Consider the following 5,191-nt stretch of genomic DNA (forward strand, 5'->3'; position numbering starts at 1 on the left):
ACAGTTGTGTTAATAATTCTTACAGTGGTTCTATTTATTGTTGCTTAAAATAATACCTTCCATAGTGCTTTAGGGTAAAAAAAAAACATTTTCACATCACATTTTTTAAGTGGCCATAGCATAATAGTTATGGTTGAATCATATGAAGTTGCTGATATTTGACTATTTTGAACCTACAAAAAGCAATTTCATATTGCTCAGTCTAAATACTATTCTCTACCTACTTTTAAAATTAAAATGTGAACATGTTTTGTAAACTGTAAAGCACTGTGCACATTGCCAAGATTTAAATCTTGTTTCTGAAAGCCTCTATTTGTGATTTCCTCATATAGTAAGGCTAATAATAAATAATGCCTCATTGAGTTGTGAAGTTACATGAGATTATACATATAGAAGTGTTTAGAAAAGCACCCAGCACTACCTGTTCACTTTTACTAGCATTATTATTATTATTTTTTAATATATCTTATTGATTTTTTACAGAGAGGAAGGGAGAGGAATAGAGAGTCAGAAACATTGATGAGAGAGAAGCATCGATCAGCTGCCTCCTGCACACCCCCTACTGGGGATGTGCCCGCAACCAAGGTACATGCCCTTGACCAGAATTGAACCTGGGACCTTTCAGTCCACGGGCCGATGCTCTATCCACTGAGCCAAACCGGTTACGGCTTACTAGCATTATCATTTGCAGTTTTGCAGATGACGAAATTGAAGCTTGTAGAAATTTTATGATCCCCTCTCCCAAGATTATGCAACTAGAAAACAAGGCATTTCTGATTCCAAGTCTGGCTTTTTTCTGCTTATACTTCACCTATCTCTTAGGAAAAGATGCAAAGAAAAGAAAAAAAGAAGAAAGACTATTCGTATAGTAATTTACAGAGCTCATTCTTGAATCTCTCTAACATTGTTACTTTAATTGATGTAGTTAACCTTGTTTTCCTACACTGTTTTGACATTAATAAAGAAAAATGTTTGACAGAAATTTGTAAACTGAGATATGATAAGTAATTGTGACTTACTGTACATTATTTCCTTAGAAAAGGTACTAATGGTACTTTTATAACTGATTTGTTGAGAAATTAATGTACCTAAATAATAAATATTAACCTCAGTATTTCTAAGAATATAAGTACAGTTTTTTTTTTTCACGTGTCAGTACTTTTAATGTTGTATACATAAAATTATAGTAAAAAGACGACTATAAACAAGATGTAGCCCCTCCATTTCCATGGTTACTCACTGCATTACAGTAAACCAAGTTTATATTCCACCATCAAGTGTGGTTCTCCCGTTAGTTCACTTTGTGATGGGTCATTAAGAATATCTTCAAATCCAATAGTCTCATGATTACCCCTCAAAATATCCAGTGAAAGGTTTGAGCTTGGAAGAAATGGAAGACGCTGAACCTGTTGCACTGTCTTGAATTCCATTTGCAATTTTAGTGGAGCAAATAGACCCTGGATGTTTCTCAGTGTGGAAAAATTCATTTTACCTTGGTTGAGCTGGAAATTTTTTTCTGATAATTCAGAGGATGGCTGGGCAAAAGTTCATTTTTCACACAAGAAAAACCTTTTTGAAGAAGATCATGACTTTCAAAAGGTCCACTTGCTGATAGCTCAGTAACTGGAATACTGTCCTTTAGCTGAGATCCAAGTATTCACCTTTAGCTCACTCTGCAAACAGCCTCTCAAGCCTGGTATAAGTACAGTTTTTAAAAATATATATAGTTTTATTGATTTCAGAGAGAAAAGAGAGGGAGAGAGAGAGAAACATCAATGATGAGAGAGAATCATTGATCAATTGCCTCCAGCACATCCCCCCCCCACTAGGGGATTGAGCCTGCAACTCCAAGCTTGTGCCCTGACCAGGAATCGTGACCTCCTGGTTCATAGGTCAATGCTCAACCACTGAGCCACGCTGGCCAGGCAATGTAAGCACAGTTTTTAATTATGTTCTTTAAAAAGGAGTAAAAATAAATGTTAAAAGCTATTAAAAATAGTTTTAAAAAGCAGTTTTAAAGCATCTAAAAGCAGTTAAAAAATAACACTTAGGCCACCAATTCACAATCTCCTACTCAACATTTCTACATGGCTATCTATAGGCATCTCAATTGTTCCTCTGACATTCATCCCCATTTCAGTAAATAGCTGTTATGTTCTTCCAATTGCTCAAATCAGAAACCTTGGAGTCGCCCGCTGGTGTGGCTCAGTGGTAGAGTCGACCTATGAACCAGGAGGTCACGGTTCGACTCTCTCTTCCTCTCTGACATCAATAAAAATATATTGTAAAAAACCCCACAAAACACCTTGGAGTCATTCTCTTTTTTTTTTTTTTTTTTTTAAATATATTTTATTGATTTTTTACAGAGAGGAAGGGAGAGAGATAGAGAGTTAGAAACATCGATGAGAGAGAAACATCGATCAGCTGCCTCCTGCACATCTCCTACTGGGGATGTGCCCGCAACCCAGGTACATGCCCTTGACCGGAATCGAACCTGGGACCTTTCAGTCCGCAGGCCGACGCTCTATCCGCTGAGCCAAACCGGTTTTGGCGTCATTCTCTTTTTTAAAAAAAAATATTTTTATTAATTTCATAGAGGAAGGAAGAGGGAGAGAGAGATAGAAACATCAATGAGAGAGAATCATTGATTGGCTGCCTCCTGGGAATCAAGCCCGCAGCCCGGGCATGTGCCCTTGACCAGGATCAAACCTGGGACCCTTTAGTCCGCAGGTTGACGCTCTGTCCACTGAGCCAAACCGGCTAGGGCTGGAGTCATTCTTGACTCCTCTCTTTCATTGTACCACCCTGCATCCAGATCATCAGGAAATCCTGGCAGCTCTTCCCTCAACACATGCAAAACCTAACTTCTCACCATCTATCTCCACTTATGCTACTCTGGTCCAGGCCATGCTCATCTTTCAGTAGCCTTTTAATTGGTTTTCCTGTTTCCACCCTTTTTCTCCCTTCAGCCTGCCTTTCAAAATATAAGTCAGAAAATTCTATATTTCTCCCCTGCTCAAAAACATTCAAAGACTTCCCTTCTCATTCAGAGTAAAATCCAAGGATCTTAATGTAGCCTTCAAGGTCCCACAAGCCTGATCCTGACTAACCTCTCTGACCTCTTCTGCCTTCTCTCCCCTAGCTTAGGGTGCTTCAGGTCCTGGGGATATTTTGCCAATCCTTGGTCACATCAAGCAGGTTCCTGCCTCGGTATCTGCATTTGCTGTTCCTGGTGCCTGGATACTCTTCCTTCCCCCAAGTATTTTGTGTGTCTCCCTCACTTCCTGCAGATCTAAGATCAACTTGTCAGAAAGGCATTTCTTGACCAACCTCCCCCTCTCTATTCCCCCTTCCTTCTTCCTAACATATTATATATATACTAGAGGCCCGATGCACAAAATTTGCGCAAGAGTAGGCCTTCCTTCCCCCAGCTGCAGGCACCGGCTTCCCTCGCAGCCCTGGTCTAATTAGCATATTATGCTTTTATTTTATATATACGTATATTTGCTTATTGTTTATCTCCCTCTGATAAGATGTAAAATCCAAGAAGGCAGGGACTTTTTGTTCACTGTTGTCTCTTCTGTACCAATATTTGACACACAGAAAGTGATTATTATGTATGTTGAATGAATGTGAATGTGGTGGCTCTTTTGGCAAGGCATTATTATCTCAACTCCTTTCACTGCATTTAATATTGTTGATTTCTACAGTACCATGTAGAAATGGCACTACTATCTCCTGCTTTCTTTCACTTTTCCTTCTAATGTCCTCTCACTCTCTTTCACATGTTTTGTTTTGTTTTTCTCTCCTATATATATATACTAGAGGCCTGTTGCAGGAAGATTCCTGCAAGAATAGGGCTTCCTGTGACTGGAGCAAAGCAGAGAAGGGAGCGAAACCCGCCTCAGCGGTTTCGCTCCCGCTCCCAGCCGCTGCGGCTGGGTTTCCCCTCCCGCCTCCCGCCTCCGCAGCCTTGGCTCCATTCCTGTCTCCACCGCCTCTACTTTGCTCCCTTCTGTAGCGCTTCAATTCCATGTTGTCTTCAGTCTTCGCTCCCAGCCACTATATGCAAATTAACCGCCATCTTTGTTAGCGGTTAATTTGCATACTGCGCTGATTAGCCAATGGGAAGTGTAGCGAAGGTACGGTCAATTACCATGTTTGTCTATTATTAGATAGGATATCCCTTTGAATATCCCCAAGTTTCCTGCTTCTTTACATATTACACCAGGTCAATTTTATTCATGCTCTGTGATTTCATTACCGTCCCTTGTTGAAATTTCCAAATTTACACTTGCACCACAACTCCAGATCTAGGTATCTGTTGAGACAGCTAGCATGAGTATTGTCACACACTGTCTTTCTCTGCACATCTGCTCTTTTACTATTCCTTGATTTGATTAATGACCCACTCACTAACCCAAGCAGAAACATGGGAGTCGTCTTGGAGTTACCTTCCCCTCACTCTTCACATCCAATTGTTTACTAAGTTCTTTCCATTTCACCTAAATATTTCACATACGCTTTTCCCATCCTCACTGTCTTAGTTGAGGCCACATTGGTGCTCCCTCATGGACCATTGAATTAGTTACCTGACTGGGTAGACTCAGTCCTTCCCAGGCCATTCGTCTAGAATGTTTGCAGAATGCTACTCATCACCTTTAGCAATGCTTCCATCCTGTAGCCCAGAATGGGAAGGGTGGCCAGGAGTTGTACAGAGGGCTTTTGTGATCTATGGGTTATCTGTCGGCTGAGTAGATACTCTATCTCTCAAAAGTATTGCTTACTAGTTAAAAAAAAACACCCAAAAAACCCCGTACAAAACACCAATTTATTACATACCCTTTTATTATCTGTTTTTCTGAATAAATTCAACTGTCATGAAATAGAGGTTTATTTTTTGTGTTTTTTACTTGTTTTGGTTGTTATAAAGGGATCTTCATAATATTAAGTATCACTGAGCTAGAAGATAAAATAAAAATAATTGCATAGCATATAAGACCCCACCATCTGACCTCCTGCAAGCAGAACCTCTGGTACACTCTATGCTTGATCATAATGCCACTCTGTTTCCTCTGTTCCTAATACTTCCACTCCACACCTAGCAACAGCTCTCAAATAGCTACTCTATAAAATATTTCCTGACCAGAATAAAATCCAAACTCCTTTCCAAGGCCTACATGTAGAGGCC

At 40.0% G+C, this 5,191-nt stretch overlaps 1 pseudogene across 1 annotated transcript; it reads right to left on the bottom strand.

Annotated features, from left to right (window-relative positions):
* Positions 1–1,244: 1,244 nt before the first annotated feature.
* Positions 1,245–1,654, bottom strand: LOC308527325 (proteasome maturation protein-like; annotated as a pseudogene). Its single transcript has one exon. The product of its transcript is annotated as a proteasome maturation protein-like (transcript).
* Positions 1,655–5,191: the final 3,537 nt, after the last annotated feature.

This window comes from Myotis nattereri, assembly GCF_964212035.1.
Source record: "Myotis nattereri genome assembly, chromosome: 11".
In the NCBI taxonomy this organism is placed as follows: Eukaryota; Metazoa; Chordata; class Mammalia; order Chiroptera; family Vespertilionidae; genus Myotis; species Myotis nattereri.